Raw genomic sequence first — 18,975 nt, forward strand, 5'->3', positions numbered from 1 at the left:
AACGATGGTCTTGCTAAGTCAACTCTTCATGAGTTGACCAAGAAGAAGAGACCATGACAATACAGGTAGCTCTTGACTTATGTCCGGTTGCTTAATGACTGTTCGAAGTTATGACAGACCTACTTGGAGGGGTACTTATGACCGGGATCTGAAATTCAGACAGTTGGGACCCCTCCGTAGTCACATGACCAAACCTTGGACACTCAACAACATGGCCGAATTTGTGGACATGTGCCAATATTTTACAACGGTTTGGCTGGAAACTGGATTTCACTTTGGCAAAACTGCACTCCTAGCAAAACCCTTCATGACCCTGGTGTTCGCTTAAGGACCACCACAGAAAAGGTCTTAAAAATCAGGTTGGTCACATGACCAAGCTCTTTGGCAATGGCCTGCTTTGATTTTTCCGCAGGTGTCGGAATGTGTGCTTGTTGCTTGGTGAGTGAGCGTGAGTCACATGGGCCTGATCTGGTTGGCTATTTTACAGTTGTATCCGGCTGTAATAGGTGTGGCTTAGTGGTTGTCCTCAAGAGTTGGGAGAAAGTATCTCCTACACACTTCATGGGAAGTGATGCTTGGCTTCTAATAATTTTTAAACTGTTGCTGTTTCATTCTGTCCTTCAAATCAGGATCAGGTATTCTCAAGGTTGGGTTAGTTAATGGCTATGGCAGGGGTGTCCAAACTTGGGAACTTTAAGACTTGTGGACTTCAACTCCCAGAAGTCCACAAGTCTTAAAGTTCCCAAGTCTGGACACCCCTGGGCTATGGAAAACCAAGTCAATCGAGGCATTTTTTTTGGACCCAGTGAAGGAATTTATGGAGACAACTCCTGGAATAAGGGATGGGGAAGGTAAGTGAAAAAATTAACAGAATAACAGAATACCAGAGTTGGGAGGGACCTTGGAGGTCTTCTAGTCCAACCAGGAGACCCTATCCCATTTCAGAGAAATGGTTGTCCAATCTCTTCTTAAAAACTTCCAGAGTTGGAGCATTCACAATTTCTGGAGGCAAGCCATTAAATTTATACCATCAATGGTTCGAAAGTAAGGGGGGGTGTACTACAATTCCCACAATCCCTTTCCTTTGGGGCTGGGATGTGATGTGAATTAAATGTCCACCCATCTTTTAAAAAATCTTGGTTTCTCCACCTGGATCCTCATCCTTCATCCCTACCTTCTTCTCTGGTTTACGATGACTTTATTTTGATTGACTTGCTCTTCTTCCACCAGAAGAAGTGGTCATCTAACCCCTCGCTTCCCACAACTTGAGGTTCCTCTTCGTCCTGTTGTGTCAACCCATCCCATCCTGTGGTGTAATGCAGTGTACCAGTCAGGAAAATAAAGGACCAGGGGTGAAATCCAGTAGGTTCTGACAGGTTCTGGAGAACCGGTATTGGAGATTTTGAGTAGTTCGGAGAACCGGCAAATGCCACCTCTGGCTGGCACCAGAGTGGGGTGGGAATGGAGATTTTGCAGTATCCTTCCCCTGCCACACCCACCAAGCCACACCCATGGAACTGGTCGTCAAAAAAATTTGAATTTCACCACTGTAAAGGACCCCTTTGGTAATTCTTAAAAAAAGTTCTCAGAAGATTGGAGAACTTCCCCGAATCACCCCGTTCTCCCCCCCCCCCACAATGCCCCAAACTCCACAAAGGACATCAAATCCACTTCTCTGCAAGCAAGGGATTGTTTTAATAGATTCGCGGGGATAACAGAGCAGGGAAATTCAGCGGTTGAAACTTCTCCAGGTCTGTCCTTTGGACTGCTGGGAAGAAGGAGAACGTGCTAAAGGTGGAGGTCAGTTGGCTGTGTTCTTTGAAGGCATCTACTTCTGCTTCAGTTGGGTAGATCCCCCACCACAGCAGCCACCGCCGCAGCGCCGGCCGCAGCACCGGCCGCAACAGGGGCCGGAACGGTTGATGCAACAACATCTGGAGGTCTGCTGGCTCTGTTGAACTTGGACTTGGCCCGTACCACGACTGCAGCATCCACCGCTACTTCCTCGGCGACAACAACAACAACCTCCTCCGGTGGTCCCACGGCTGCAGCATCCACCGCTACTTCCTCGTCGGCAGCACCCTCCGCCAAGGCCGCTGCTACCTCCTCGACAGCAGCTCCCTTGTTGCTGTTGTTGTTGTTGGCTCATGTTGACCACAAAATCTGGAGGGTGAAAGACGGAGAGTTAAGTGTTGCTTTGATGTCCTGGAGAAGAATGTGAGTGGAAGAAAAGCATTTCAACACATGAAGAGTTATGATTAGCCTGTCCTCCTATCCCATTTATCTATCCTCCTATCATCCCCTCTGTTTCTCGTGGTTGACTCATGTTTCCTGTGGGCTTTTAGTAAGCTTTGAGAAGTGGTGATGGAGCAACCGGCGTCCTGTTGTGGTTTCCAAGGATGGGCAACTCTGGGATTAAAATAGAAGGATGCTCCTCTGTTGCACCATCTGGATGAAGCTCTCATTCTATCTGTTTTTATTTCCTTGGATATCAACTTTGAAAGAAGCAATATCCATCCCTCGGAGAGGATATTCCTAGGCTTCTAGTCAGCTATCAAATCTCAAGGTTTGAAGAAGTGATCTGTTGGTTGGGGATTGTGGGAGTAGAAAGCCAAGACTTTAGAGGGTGCCCAAGTTAATCTAAAGATCTCCAGAATCCCTTGGTCTATCTTGTAAAAAGGACAACGCTTCTTATCTAGAGTTGGAACCACTAATGGTGCACGAAGACACCGCTGAGACTGAACATCAAAGAAAGCTTGAATGGAAGCAAATTCAGGTTGGCGTCGATCAGAGCCATATCTGTGAAGGTCCCTGCTTGACCAACCTTCAGAAGAACCAGTGAAGAATTAATTCTGGTCTATCTGCTCAAACATCTAAGCGAATTCAAGATTGGAACACTGCATTTATGCTGTGTGCTACGGTGAGTAGGTAGAACGTCATCAATGGGTCAACAGAGAAAGACCATCTCTAGAGTAGAAGGCCACTCCTTTGCCCAGAGAAAATCCTATCTTCCATTCGGAGCATCTCCAAGAGCGGACTTGGTGCCCATCACGACTCTATGTTAGATGATTAAAGAAAGCTTTCTCATACTCACCGGTTGGTTGTCAAAGTAGAAGATCTCTGGATTGGGTTGAGTCTACTCTCTCAAGCGAATGAAGTACCTCTGGCCGAAGCCCTCTTTTTATACTATCTTGCCCTGTCCCATTTCGGAAACCAGAGCATGTTCTAGGAAAACCATTGGCTGTGGAGGCGTCCAATGCCTGACCCTACGGTATGTACTAATTTACATATCTTAGGTGACTCATTGTTACTTGTGATCCTAATCTACAGGTAAATCTGAAAAAAAAAATCCTTACGATTCTACTACTATGACTTGTGACATCCTCGTGAACTCAGGAGTGATGTGACTGCTTAGGAAGTAGAGATTTTCTCGTCAACTTTTGACATTTGGTCTTTCAAGTTTGTATGTTCTAACCATTTGTCTGAAGCGCTGTGGGGTTTCCTGCCTAAGCAGGGGGTTGGACTAGAAGACCTCCAAGGTCTCTTCCAACTCTATTATTCTATTCTATTCTTTCAGGTTCTAGGACTTTAAAGTTTGTATGTTCTAGGATGTTCAAGCTTGTGTGTTCTGGGACTTTCAAGCTGATATATTCTAGGACTTTCAAGTTTATATGTTCTAGGACTTTCAAGTTTATATGTTCTAGGACTTTCAAGTTTATATATTCTAGGACTTTCAAGTTTATATGTTCTAGGACTTTCAAGCTTGTATGTTCTAGGACTTTCAAGTTTATATGTTCTGGGACTTTCAAGCTTGTATGTTCTAGGACTTTCAAGTTTATATGTTCTAAGACTTTCAAGCTTGTATGTTCTAGGACTTTCAAGTTTATATGTTCTAGGACTTTCAAGCTTGTATGTTCTAGGACTTTCAAGTTTATATGTTCTAGGACTTTCAAGCTTGTATTTTCTAGGACTTTCAAGCTTGTATGTTCTAGACAAGTGCCTGTCCCACAACTTTAGGGTTGTGGCTTGCCATTTGAATTACAGTTGTGAAGTCCTCGTGTTTGATGGGACAGAAAAGTTTAGAAGATGTCTTCCCCATCTTTTCATCCCCCTCCCCCAATCCCTGGGTTTCTCCTGAAAACATCTCAGTCGTAAGGTTCTCTTCGTTAACCCCGATGACCGGCTTAGAAATCTGATAACGGAATGACAACCAATTTAATGCTTCCAACATAACTTTCCTTAGAAAACAGCTCCAGGGAGTAGCCAGAACTTCAGAGTAATTTACAAGCATTAGCTATTCATTTTCCTCCCAGCATTGCTAAGACAGCAGGATTGTAGGTGGAAAATATGTCCAACTCCTATGTTTTACAAATTTTTATTCTTTGGCTACGTGTGTATTTAAAATTAGGCTATTTGGGGGAACACTATGATAGGAGATGACATTCTTGTCTTGTTCTCTGAGTTTTAACCTCGGACTGGGGACTCTAATTGATAAAGATTTTGTACATATTTGGGGTCAAGAAAGTGGAAGGTGTCTAACGTTAAACATGATGTTGAACTCCTCTTAATGTTTGGTTTTCAAGGACCTATAGCAAAACACAGAATATCAGAGTTGGAAGGGACCTTGGAGGTCTTCTAGACCAACCCCCTGCTCAAACAGGAAACCCTAGACCATTTAAGACAAATAGTTGTCCGGTCTCTTCTTAAAAGCTTCCAGTGATGGAGCACCCACATCTTCTGAGGGGCAAGCTGTTCCACTGGTTAATTGTTCTCACTGTCAGGAAGCTTCTCCTTAATTCCAGGTTGCTTCTCTCCTTGATTAGTTTCCATCCATTGCTTCTTCTCCTGCCTTCTGGTGCTTTGGAGAACAAGTTGACCTCCTCTACTTTGGGGCAGCCCCTCAATTATGGGAGGACTGTTATCATGTCATCCCTGGTCCTTCTTTTCATTAGACTAGCTAAACCCAATTCCTGCAACTGTTCTTCATATGTTTTAGCCTCCAGTCCCTTAATTATCTTCTGTTGCTCTTCTCGCCACGTATCAAAAAGTCTCAGCATCTTTTTTTATAACGTGGGGACCAAAACTGGATGCAGGACTTTGCGAAATACATCCACACACTGATATTTTGGGGGAAATAGGAATCTCAGGACATGCGTAAGAACTTAACTGGCAGCGACGTCACCACAAAACTTATAAAGTAGTTTAGCTGAAGATCACGGCAGGCGATCTGGTGAATTGATTCACTAGTATGTCCTTCAGATCTCCCTGGGCTTAGCGGAAGATGTGTTTTTGGAAAGCACGATAAAATGAATCAGCCAACCCAAGTGTGGGAATGTGCCCCTCAGCTGTTCAACTCAACTGGGCCAATGACCAATAGGGTTGTACGCCGTGATACAAGAAGGACGGAAGTCAAGGAATTTCCGAATGGGCCTGCTAAGAAGTGGTTGAACATTCTGGATTCCATCAGAGATGAGTGTCGGTAGAAGAAATTCCTCATCGTGTCACTTCCTATGCAATTAGATGCCCACATGTTTCTGCGGGTAAGAGGAGCTATCGCTGGAAAAATCCTGAAGGCTGACATGGTGCCTCTCAAGATAATCCTTGGATGGTCCCAGGCTGTTGAGAACCTCCATCGATTGAGCAATGAAGCGAGTGGGTCCTAACACCAGCTCATTGAGCGAGGTGTAACAAGCTCATGTGACTTGTAGCTCAAAGTGAGAACTGGAGGTTCTGCCCACAGGAAGGTTTGAGTTTAATCTCCACATCTACAGGGAGGAGAGTCCTACTTCACAGACAAAGGAGATGGAGGATGATTATGTGAAGGTTTCAGGGATTACCTCCCAAGAAGGCTGCGAAACCTTCCAGCTGGAGATCTGGCAACAGGCCAGTGTATCAATTCAATTGAATGCTAAGTAGCATATCCTGAAACGAGACCTTAATGCAACACGTATGGGTTGGTGGACACATTCTGTCAAGTCCTCCTAGACTCTGAGTGGGTGATCATAATCCAACCTGTCTAAATTAAAAAAAACGAAGTGAGAATGAATAATGACAGAAGAGGCCCATAGCTACATGGAGAAGGACTTCTGACGAGATCCTGGCCCAATCCTAGTGCAAAATGTGTGTATGTCCATCTCAAAAAGGAGGAAGAGGGGGACTTTTTCTGTTTCTGCTTCTCTCTTGGGAATTATCCCTACATCTTTTACAAGACTGGGCTTCCCTGTTGGATCAAAGTAGCTTTGAGCTGGAGATTTGGATGATGGTAGATTGAATGGAAACGAGGACCAGGGGGGACATGATAGCAGTGTTCCAATATTTGGAGGGGTTGCTCTAAAGAAGAGGGGCAGTCAAACTATTCTCCAAGGCACCCGAAGGCAGGACAAGAAGCAACAAATGGAAACCGATCAAGGAGAGAAGCAACCTGGAATTAAGGAGAAACTTCCTGATAGTTGAGGACAATTAACCAGTGGGACAGCTTGCCACCAGAGGTTGTGGTGCTCCACCACTGGAGGTTTTTTTTTTTTTTTTAAAGAGGGACCTGGTTGATGTTTTGATCTGGTTTGTAGACATGGAATCTAACGTAATCTGGATTCCACCTTGGTTAGATACCATAACTTGTTGAGATACTAAAGATCACGCTGATTGTCGGTGACCTGGAAAAATACATTTGATCTAATTTCATTTTAATTGTTTTTCAATCCCTGATAGCTTTTTTTTTTAAAATGTGTGCTGTGGCTGAAGTTTGGAAGATGGCGTGACACTAAAAACTTCAGCTGGACAAGAGAACAAAACAAAAGAGAAGTATAACAAAATTACCACCAAAGGTGCTTTCTTTCAGGAGGCAACTGGACTTCCTTGTTTTTCCCCCTCCTTTTGAAGACCTTTCGCTGCTCATCCAAGAAGCTTCTTTAGCTCTGACTTGGCTGGTGGGGAATGGAAGGAATTATATTCCTTGAAGGCAGCTGGTTATTTGCATCCTTTTAGAGGGTCACTGAGGCCACTTGGATGTTTCTCTGTGTCCTCAGGGTCACCTGAATGGGGCTAATAATTCCTGTAGTCTGCAATTCTTTCCTCTGGAAATCCCTTCCTACTCCCACTCCATTCCAAGAGTGTCCATCCCTAATTGTATAGCAAAAGGCGTGTAGATATTCTCAGTCATTCAGGTCATGGTTGTTCCCCAAGATGCTTTTTTCAGGAGGCAACTGGACTTTCATTGTTTTTTTTTCTTTTGAAGACGTTAGGCAGGATAGAGGATAGAAAAAAAGAATTACGCCGTCACATTAGATAGGAGAGGTAAAAATATAATTGCACTTATGGCTGCCTTGTATCTTTTTTCTTTCTAATCTTTGTCAGGAATCCTTCCATGCCCCACCATCCTGTCAGAGCTGAAGAAGCTTCTTGGATGAGAAGCGAAACGTCTTCGAAAGGAAAAAAAAAACACCCAAGAAAGTTCAGTTGCCTCTTGAAAAATGCACTTTTGGGACAATCCTGACATTGGATGATGGAGAATCTCTACAGAAGACGACCACCAATTCTCTATTTTTCTTTTCGTATTTCATAAAGCTATTCTAAGTTTTCCTGCCTATGTTTTTCCTTTTGAAGGTCAGAAGGGAGATTCAAAATATTGTGGCCTCCCAGCAGCCAGTGGAGATTCGGACATTGAGGAGTGTTGGGGAGGAAGATGGGCCAGTCCTGGAGTCTGGGGAAGGCTCGGAGGAGGGCTCTGTGTCGGAGGCAGAGAGGGGGCCAGAGCCATCTGACGGTTATCAGCTGCCTTCGGAGTCAGACATCAGTGAGGCAGAAGAACAGCTGGAGCCTGTTCCCAGTGTGCGCATGCACAGAATGAAGGGAAGAGCTAAAGAACAGGGGTCAACTTGGGAGTAAGGCCACAGGTGGACGATGAATGGCCCCTCCCAGAGGAAATAAAAGAGGAGCGACTGGGGAGTGGAGTTTGCAGGAGACCATTAGTTCACTTAATTGGTTCGTGACTCTCTGAGACTCCTTGCCAAGGTTTGCTGATATCGGCCTGGCAGCTCTCCAAGGCAGATAAGGTCTGTGAGTGTAAATCCTCCCTTGAAAGATTTTGCTGGATGTGAATGAGTAGAAGTCACAGTCAATTAATAAAAGGGTTTTTTTGTCAGGACAGGGAGTTGGCTTCATGCTCTTGGGAAGCCTCGATCAGAACACAAGACAAGTCAGAACTTTGAATAAATACACAATCAACAACCAATTATTATTCTTTTTAACGCATGCATCGGTTTATTGCCACAGAAATAGGAAAGGAGCAAGCTGAAAACGTTCACGAGATGTCACATCTAAGCAGAACCTCCTTCCGGGTAAACCGTTGAGCTCCATTCATGGACTCCATAATACATCTCCAGAACTTTGTGGGTTAGCTAGGACAGTGCTCAAGAAGTCAAAGACACTTTTTCTGTACAGAAGAAAGGTAGGTGGGCTTCTGGATTGGTGGTTCTGGTGTAGGAACCGAAGGCTTTCCAGCCTGAGTAGGGGTCTCCTTCTGGGATCTTGCTGGTGGCTCCTGCTTGGGAGAAGATGGGTTCTCCTTGGGTGGCACGCTAGATCCGAAGTCTTTCTTTTGGGTAGACATCTTAGCTGAAGCTGAAAAGGAAGAGGTGAAATGAGTTTGGGGATGGAGGAGCACCATGTCTGGAATAAAGGTAAAGGTTCCCCTCACACAGTCGTTCCCAACTCTAGAGGGCGGTGCTCCTCTCCATTTCAAAGCCCAAGAGCCAGCGCTGCCCGAAGACATCTCCATGGTCATATGGCTGGCATGACTCAATGCCAAAGGCGCACTGAACGCTGTTCCCTTCCCACCAAAGGTGGTTCCTATTTTTCTACTTGCATTTTCTTTACATGCGTTCGAACTGCTAGGTTGGCAGAAGCTGGGACAAGGAACGGGAGCTCACTCTGTTACACGGCGCTAGGGATTCAAACCGCCAAACTGCCGACCTTTCTGATCGACAAGCTCAGCGTCTTAACCACTGAGCCCACCGTGTCCCTCCATGTCTGGAGCCCGAGGCCCCATTGACCCACCCATGAATGGAATCCTTCTTTTGAATTCCATGGATTTGAGCCTTCTCTTCGCTTCTAAACACTTCTTTCGCAAATAAAAACGCGCCTTCCAAATGAACAGAATTTTAAAAATGTCGTTTTTTAACAAATCGTGTGGGTGAGAGTGGTAATTCTTGCTGCCCCAGGTTTTTTTTTTTTTAAATGAAGAACAGTCATAATTAGGATAATGAATACACACGGATGACTCAAACGAAGGCAGGGGGAAAAAGAGAAAAAAAGGAATTATCGGAGTGGATTTCTTTTTTTTTTAAAAAAATGACTGTTTACACATTTATTGTTTTAATTAATTTTGCGCTCCACTCAGAGTCACTCTGAGTGAGATGGGCCGCCTTATAAATCTGAGAAATATTTATTTTTTAAAAAAATTAAAAAAACAGTTTTGCTTAAATCGGATTCAGATGAACAGAGTTGGAAGGGACCTTGTGGGTCATCTAGTCCAACCCCCCCCAAGGATGGTTCGAATTCTAAAGATGGAGGACTTAATGGCTTGGGAAGAATCCCATCTTTTCTAGAATGGGACAATTTCTGCTTTTAAATTTTTCCAGACAATTGGGAAAAAATAAATAAACTGGGTAGAAAATTTGCAAAAAATCACCCTCTGGAAGTGTCAAATCCATCCCATATAGGACAGCCGTACTCACTTTTCGGCGTAGCCGGAGGATCTAATGGAGAACAAGTGATGGTCAGAAGAATTGAGGATTTTAAAGACCAAGAGATGAGTATTTATATAGACTGTATCGCAAAAACGCCCAGTCACATTTCTATCTATGCGTATTTTGGAAAACACGCGTTTTTATTGCTCAATGAACCAACATTTCTATATACCCCACCTGACTTGCAAGGGTACCTTTTAAGAACAGGTTAAAGTCTATTTTTAGAGAACTATTTTGCTACTCACCAAAATCTGCCCTGTCTAGTACTGATGTCCCTCTTTAGAAGTTTTTTTTTAAAAAAAGAGGTGTTTTTAGACCAGTGTTTATTTATAGCTTCTTTCTATCCTCTCTTTCCTCCATTCCATGGAGATTTCCTCTTCATTCCTGTTTTAGGACAAGAGAATTCTTGAAATTTTAAGTTTCTTCTAGGATCGGGGAAATATTTTGCTGGTCAATGAGCAAATGGAATTGACTGGAGGTTTTCAAGAAGAGACGGGATAGCCATTGGTCTGGAATGAGTCAGGGTCTCCTGCTTGAGCAGAAGGTTAGACTAGAAGACCTCCAAAGTCCCTTCCAACTCTGTTATTCTGTATTCTGAGCAAGGGGTTGGACTAGAAGACCTCCAAGGTCCCACCCAACTCTGTTATTCTGTATTCTGAGCAAGAGGTTGGACTAGAAGTTCTCCAAGGTCCCACCCAACTCCGTTATTCTGTATTCTGAGCAATGGGTTGGACTAGAAGACCTCCAAGGTCCCTTCCCACTCTGTTATTCTGTATTCTGAGCAATGGGTTGGACTAGAAGACCTCCAAGGTCCCTTCCAACTCTGTGCTTCTATGTGTTTCTGTTCCATATGATTCAGGGATTCCACGGTTGTTGAACTTGCAAATGTTATTTTCCATCTTTTCCACAGACAGGCAAGAATGCGGGGAGCACAGCATGATTTTTTTCTTCGCTCTTGCAACACCATCTCCGACTCCTACAAAATGATCGGTTTTACATAATTTTGGGGTGGCAGTTGAGCCCACATACCCGGGGAAGGCCTGGCACAGAAGAGGTACGGGAGGAAAGCATTTAGGGCAAGAATGAGTCAAAACAAACAAATGCCAAAGAGAGTGGGCAGGGGAGGCCCTGCGTGCCTCTGGAGATGTTTGGCAACCTTGCCGGTGGGAATGTTGTATAAAAGGCCCATCGTCCCCAACGAAGCTCATCAGCTCCAGGACGCCTGTCGAGATAACTTGGTGATCAGTTGGGTGAGTACCAGAAGAACTTTGCCTTCTGAGAGATCCATCCAGGCCCTTAGAATAGAATAGAAGAGCTAGAGTAGTGTAGAGTAGAATAGAATAGAATAGATAGAGTACGGTAGAGTAGAGTAGAATAGAAGAGATAGAGTAGAGTAGAGTAGAGTAGAAGAGATAGAGTAGAGTAGAATAGAATAGAATAGAATAGATAGAGCAGAATAGAATAGAATAGATAGAGTACAGTAGAGTAGAGTAGAATAGAATAGAAGAGATATAGAGTAGAGTAGAATAGAATAGAAAAGAAGAGATAGAGTAGAGTAGAATAGAACAGAATAGAACAGAATAGAACAGAATAGAACAGAATAGAATAGAATAGAATAGATAGAGTAGAGTAGAATAGAATAGAAGAGATAGAGTAGAGTAGAGTAGAGTAGAAGAGAAGAGATAGAGTTGAGTAGGGTAGGGTAGGGTAGAGTAGAGTAGAGTAGAGTAGAATAGAATAGAATAACAGAGTTGGACTGGACCTTGGAGGTCTTCTAGTCCAACCCCCTGCCAAGGGAGGAAACCCTACACTACTTCAGACAAAGGGTTATCCAACATCTTCTTAAAAACTTCCAGTGTTGGGGCATTCACAACTTCTGGAGGCAACTTCTGTTCCACTGGTTAATTTATCTCACTGTCAGGAAATTTCTCCTTAGTTCTAAGTTGCTTCTCTCCTTGATTCATTTTAACCCATTGCTTCTTCTCCCTCAACATCTCATCAAGGAATGTTGGTAGCTTCCCAGATTTGCAACTGGCAAATTTCTGAGATGTTACCGTGATGTCTGCCTCAAAACGGGGCCTGGTCTACCTTCTTAGGAGGTCTGTTCGTTGGACCACTTAATGCAGAAGGATCTCTTCTCCCTGGTGGTCCATTAGCTGAAAATATGCTGTTTTTTCTTTCAGTCTCTGATTGAAGCTAACAGCATACAAAGAAGACCCATAAAATATCGCATCTTCTCCATCATGGGGGAAATCTTTTGAGGAAACGATGGCTAGCTGTAGGGTTGCAGAAGTAGAATTTGATGGAAACTTAGAAGCATTTCTGTGTGTGTGTTTGTTTTTTAAAATATTAATCAGTGGAACAGCTTGCCTCCAGAAGTTGTAAATGCTCCAACACTGGAGATTTTAAAGAAGAGGTTGGACAACCAATTGTCTGAAGTGGTGTAGGGTTTCCTGCCTAAGCAAGGGGTTGGACTAGAAGGCCTCCAAGGTCCCGTCCAACTCTGTTATTCTAAACCTTCCTAAGTTACATTGGGAGATTAAAAAGGGAAAGAGGGTCTCCAAAAAAAACAAACAAACAAGAGACTGGGATGTAGAGAGTTTTTCTCAACAGATCTGGGGCTTCGAGACCTTCTCAACTTCATCCCGAGGCTAACACCGTTGTCTTTCTCCTTGCTTTGTTCCCAGGGACCCAGAAACCATGAGCCAACAACAACAACAAAGAGGAGGATGCTGCTGTTGTAGGTGCTGCTGCTGCGGAGGAGGTGGTGGTGGCGGTGGCGGCAGGAGCGGATGCCACAGTGGTGGAAGTTCTCAAGTCAGCCGCCACAGCAGCGGTGGTGGCTGCTGTGGGAGAAGTGGCGGAGGGTCTTCTCAACAAAGTCAGACCAGCGGTGGTGGCTGCTGTGGGAGAAGTGGCGGAGGGTCTTCTCAACAAAGCCAGAGCAGCGGTGGTGGCTGCTGTGGTGGAAGTTCTGGAGGGTCTTCTCACCAAAGCCAGAGCAGCGGGGGTAGCTGCTGTGGTGGATCATCTCAGCAGAAGATGAAGTAGAAGTTGGAGGACCTCCCGTACGAAGTCGCTACTCAACGCAGTTCTTCTCTCCTTGCCAGCCAACTGTGCTTTGACATCTCCGGGTGGCCATGGGTGATACCTTCTTTCATCCCTTGTCTTCGGACATCTCTGGGAAGGCATTAAAACCTCCTTTCGCGCAAGATACTGAGCCTTGTGGCGTTCTTTTCATGTCTCCACCGAACCGTGCAGGGGTGGGATTGAAAAATGCTAGCAACCTGTTCTCTGCTCACTTGCTGGGTGTGCGTGGCCTACTCGGCCTCCAGCATCCCCAGGCTCCAGAGGCTTTCCTTGAGTCTCCGGGCGGGCGGAAATGGAGGCTGGAAACAGGGTCATTTCTGGACTTCCGGAACTTTCAGGAGGCTCGTTTTTCGCCCTCCCGGAGGGTCGAGAAAAGCATCCGGAGTCTGGGGAGGGTGAAACTCCCCCTGTTGTGGTGCAGGAGGCGGACTAGGCCCCGCCCACCATAACCCCACCCACCCAGCAACGGGGCAGCGAACCCGTTGCTGCAATTTTTGAAGCCAACCCCTGCTTCTATCGCGCAGCACCCCTAAAACCCGCACAAAATATTCTAGGGTTCTACGATTCTACGCAATTTTGGAGGGAGGAAATTGTTCTTCCAGTCCATCGGTTGTCTGTCTCACTGACTGAAGGACCTTCAAAAAATTCTTTATTGAACCGAGGGTTTTTTGCCCTGTGTTTCGAAACACACAACCCTACACACCCACACCTCTTCACACGTTCTCCGAAGTCTAAATTACGTCAGGTTTGCCCTGAGCGGTAGAACTTGTCACTCTTGTTCGGTGATTGTACATTCGTATTATATATATATATATATATATATATTTCCCGGTTACTGCCCAACTTTAATTCATATTTAAAGAATCTAGCAAACATCTTGTTCCTTTGGATTTCCCCCCACCCCTCCAAACTGCATCGACATTTTACATGTGCCCGAAAAACAAGAGGGAGGAAAGATAATCATAGTTACATTCTAAAAAAAAAAGACTCTAAAATACGTTTAATATTGTAAACACAACAGGATTAAATCACATTGCCAGGGGGAGTGGGGGGATGACAGTTGAAAGACAGAAAAGAGGCTTATTTTTTCATACTGGTGTTCTGACGGAGGCTTCCCGAGAGCCTGAAGCCAACTCCTTGTCCCGACAAAAAACCCTTTTATTAATTGATTGTGGATTCTGCTCCTTCGCATCCAGCAAAGTCTTTCAAGGGAGGATTTACGGTCACAGAACTTATCTCGCTTGGAGAGCTGCCAGGCCGATCTCTGCAGAACTTGGGCGGGAGCCTCAGAGAGTCAGGAACCAATTAAGCAAACGAATGGTCTCCTGCAAACTCCACTCCCCAGTCGCTCCTCTTTTATTCCTCTGGGAGGGGCCATTCACCGTCCACCTGTGGCCTTACTCCCAAGTCGACCCCTGTTCTTTAGCTGTTCCCTTCGTTTGGCAGCTCTGCACATGCGCACACTGGGAAGAGGCTCCAGCTGTTCTTCTGCCTCACTGATGTCTGACTCCGAAGGCAGCTGATAACTGGCATGCGACTCTGGCCCCCTCTCTGCCTCCGACACAGAGCCCTCCTCCGAGCCTTCCCGAAACTCCAGGACTGGCCCAGGTTCCTCCCCAACCTCCTTACTGTCCCAATCTGCTGATAACACAGGCAACATCTGGTTGACTGTGAAACTGACAACAACAACAACAATAACAACAACAACAACAATAATACATAGACATTGATGGCATTGACAAAAATCCTCATCGGTCAGTTGTGGAAGGCAACTTGGCTTGGGACAACTGACATCCTGTGTGGAGAACTTCAATCAACATCATCAATCATCAACATCTGTCTATCAAAAAAAAAAAGCGCCCAATCCAGCCTGAACTTCTGGCTGACTATATGATGGACAGAATAGGTAAATAAAAAAAGAAAACTGTAACAAACACATATCTATCTATCTATCTATCTATCTATCTATCTATCTATCTATCTATCTATCTATCTATCTTCTATCTATCTTCTATCTATCTATCTATCTATCTATCTATCTATCTATCTATCTATCTATCTATCTATCTATCTATCTATCATCTATCTTCCATCTATCTATCTATCATCTATCTATCTATCTATCTATCTATCTATCTATCTATCTATCTATCTATCATCTATCTATCTATCTATCTATCTATCTATCTATCTATCATCTATCATCTATCATCTATCTATCATCTATCTATCTATCTATCTATCTATCTATCTATCTATCTATCATCTATCTATCATCTATCTATCTATCTATCTATCTATCTATCTATCTATCTATCTATCTATCTATCTATCTATCTATTTATCTATCTATCATCTATCATCTATCTATCATCTATCTATCTATCTATCTATCTATCTATCTATCTATCTATCTATCTATCTATCTATCTATCTATCTATCTATCTATCTATCTATCTATCTATCTATCAGGCCGAGAGAAGATGTTAATTATAATGGAGGTATCCCAATGTCAGATGCATTCTAAGTCCCCACGTAAATGTCCTTACAGTACAGTACAGAGAATTCTAGATTTTCTGGATTTTTGTTCTCAGCTATTTCGCCCCACTGGATCCAACCCTCACTTTGGAGGTTCTCAGAATCCTTGGCATCACTTCCTCTGCTCTAGTTGATCAACCAAAAAAACCACCCACTGAGTCACATTTTGACCTTCCTTCATTCCATCGGAGGAGATAAGTTAATTGACAAATCTAATTAAAGAGGAAGTGAACACCCAACGTGTTCCTTTGGGTTGGGTCGCCCTTTGCATATTTTGGGACCGGCTCCTTGAATGACTCCTAAAAGTATATTTTAAATAAAAAACTATCTGATCCTGCAGGTATGATATGATAGCTTTATTGATTAGCCTATAGGCCGTATCAAAGCACAAGGTTCAAAGACATACTGTGTTTCCAGGAAAATAAGGCATAAGTAATGGGAGCTCACTCAGTTATGCAGTGCTAGGGATTCGAGGAGGAAGGAAGGAAAGAAGGAAGGAAGGAAGGAAGGAAGGAAGGAAGGAAGGAAGGAAGGAAGGAAGGAAGAAGACACAGCTAGAGATTACAATATTTTCTTGGGATTTTGCAGAGTGAAGATACAGTTAGACCTTTTTCTCAAGATCCTCCCAAGCTAAAACCAGAAGTTCTAAGATAGAAAAAAATCAGATACTTTGGGATGATGATGATGATGATGATGATGATGATGATGATGATGATGATGATGATGATTATTATTTGGTTAATCTTTCGTGAGGTTCACAGCCTTTGGGGCTGGTTGGTAGCTCAACAGCTCGAGTCCTAACCAAGGACTTAGGAACTGTTAAGGTAACGTCAGAGGACATAAGCTGTCCCAAGTAGGGTGTTTTTTTGTAGAGTCAGAATGTTCAAGTCAGGTAAATTTAGAATTTCCAAATAGCGAGTAGGTAGCCCTTTAGGTATTGCTCCAAGGGCTTCAATTACAATTGGGACAAGACGTGATTTTCCCCCCCACAGTCTCTCAACCTCAATTTGCAAGTCCCGGTACTTTGTGATTTTTTCTTGCTGTTTATCTTCAATTTGTGCATCACCAGGTATTGCAATGTCAATGAACCATACTTTTTTCTTTTCAATTATTGTTGTTGTTGTTGTTGTTGTTGTTGTTGTTGTTATTATTATTATTATTATTATTTTAACAAGAGAGAATGGAATACGTTAATTCAAGGATTAATATTTTTATTGAAGCTTAATTCATTCACACACACATCTGCACCATAGGAAGGATGAAGGAAGGAAGGAAACAAGAGATAAGGGGGAGGGAAGAAGGAAGGAAGGAAGGAAGAACACAAAGCTAAAGATTACAATATTTCCTTGTGATTTTGCAGAGCGAAGATCCAGTTGGACATTCTTCTCAAGATCCTCGCAAGCTAAAACCAAGAGTTTGCGGGAATGCCAACCGATGGGCAGAAGACAGGAAGTGGGGAAGATCACTTCCTGCGGAGGAGTCCCCTTCTAGGAATTCTTCTGGCTTTTCCTTCTAGGGAGGGCTTTGGCAGTTTTTCTTCTTTTGCTGCTGCTGTTGGTGTTTTGGGTGCTGGGGGGGCTCCTGGTCGGACTTCCCTTGATAACCGGAGGGAGCTGTTGCGTAACACTGCTGGTTACCACAAGCTTCATTTGAGGGGTTGTTTCTGTACTCCGTATCACAGTTGCAACAGGGTGGACACTCATCCTCCTGATTGTGGTGTTTGTCCTCCTGGGCACCCATGTTTCTTGGTTCTTGAAGAAGAAGAAGCAATGCTGAAAGGAAAAGAAGGAAACCACGAATGTCAGGCTCCAAGAAAACCCCAAGAAAATCACATCACGATTCTTCTAAGCAATTCCCTTTACCATTCCTCATTTGTTGATGGAAAAACTGGAGATTTTACAGTATCCTTCCCCTTGGTGGCTTCTCCACCAAGCCATGCCCACCAAGCCATGCCCACAGAACCAGCAGTAAAAAAAATTGGATCCCACCACTGTTTCCCCTACTAGAAATGAAGGTCCTTCCCCCATCCATGTTCTTCTAAAGTATCCAGGAGTCCATATCTGTATGATATCCCCTTCCATCTCTTGGTTTCTGCCCACATCTCTTAGTCTCCTCAAGCTTTCTGCTTGTCCTTGTCTGTGTTTCTCCCTTCCCGCTAGAAGCCGAAGGAGGAAAATAAAATTGAGCTTGGTCCAGAGAGATGGAAGAGAAGGAACATACCTGGTTCTCAAGGAGATCTCTGAAGGACGTCAAGCTGCTGTATGGACACCCCTTCCAAGGGACCTTTTTATATACTGTTTCTGAGGCCCGTCCGGGAGTGAGGCATCACCCAGCTATGTCTGTGTTTATTTTGATTTTGCCTCCTGAATAAAAGACCATTCTAATTAGCTCGCGATCTGCAACCTTCCTTTTGACTCAGGATATTAAAATCATGCTGAAGAGCAAATGCATGCATTTTTAATAGCCGGTGTTGTCTTGATCTCATGGACGGAGATCCCAAGCACACCTAGGAAGGAAAGAAAATTGGGAGCGGGGAGATCTCCCCCCACCCTCCATCAATGGAGGTTTTCAAAGTAGATTGGATAACCATTAGACCAGGGTAGTGTAAGGTCTTCTGCTTAAGCAGGGGGTTGGACTAGAAGACCTCCAAGGTGCCTTCCGACCCTATGTTCCAAACTGTTGATTTAAAAATAAATAAAGAAAATGCTCGCTTCAAACTTTTAATGTTTAAATCCTATCTCTCTATATAAAAACATATGTGCGCGTATGTTCCAGCATAACTCTGGAATGCCTCAAGCAATTTCAACCAAACTTGGCATACAAATAACTTACTCTTGGAAACAAATACTGTGTGTGTGGGGGTAAGTCACCCCCTAACACCTCTCGGGGTGTGTGTTCTGTTAAGATACAGCCTGTTGTGTCTTAAAATGGCTTCTACCGTACTGCCGTAAGATGGCTTCTACTGTACAGCGCAGTGGAGTTGCCATGGTAATGGCTTCACCGTACTCCAGAAGGGGGCTTTCTCTGGTTGCGGGGGGGGGGGACAATCCAACTTTAGAAATTACATTTAGTCCGGACATTTCCTCCCTATAAATAAATATCCGGGCAATGCCAGTTTATCGGCTAATATTCTATAAATCAGGGATTAAACTCAATGCAGATATTTATTTATATACTAATGAAGGAGAATATCTGCAGCTCCGGGTTGAAGTGAGGGGCCCTTGGTGCTCTCTGAGGTTGCTGGTTTTCTTGCAGATGTTCCATGACCCAAAGTAGGTAACACCATCAGTGCTAGTAATCATGTAACATCTGTAAGAAAACAAGCAAGCTTAGAGAGCATCAAGGATGCCTCATTTAATTTTTCCCCCCTCTCCTGGGGAGCCCACAACAGCTGTAATTTAATTAAGAAAAAGGTGAGAATTCCACTTGAACTCTCGCGGAATGTAGAATGTACTCCTTTGGCTAAGAACAGAGGTAGTAGGATTTTTTCCTTCTTTGTCTCTATTGTTATGGCTAAAAAAACATTAATGCATCCATGGGTATTTGGAATCTGAGCTAGCTGCGGCGTATAGCTAAAACATTCCTTAAAGACGATAAACG

The 18,975-nt window shown here is 43.9% G+C and overlaps 1 long non-coding RNA gene across 1 annotated transcript; it reads right to left on the reverse strand.

Moving 5' to 3' along the window:
- Window positions 1-1,671: 1,671 nt before the first annotated feature.
- LOC309400238 lies at window positions 1,672-3,146 on the reverse strand. The gene is made up of 2 exons (XR_014176638.1): window positions 3,095-3,146; window positions 1,672-2,163 (listed from the first exon to the last, which is right to left on the reverse strand). It is a non-coding gene; the product is annotated as an uncharacterized lncRNA (long non-coding RNA).
- Window positions 3,147-18,975: the final 15,829 nt, after the last annotated feature.

Source organism: Natrix helvetica, assembly GCF_964273705.1.
Source record: "Natrix helvetica genome assembly, chromosome: 16".
NCBI lineage: Eukaryota > Metazoa > Chordata > Lepidosauria > Squamata > Natricidae > Natrix > Natrix helvetica.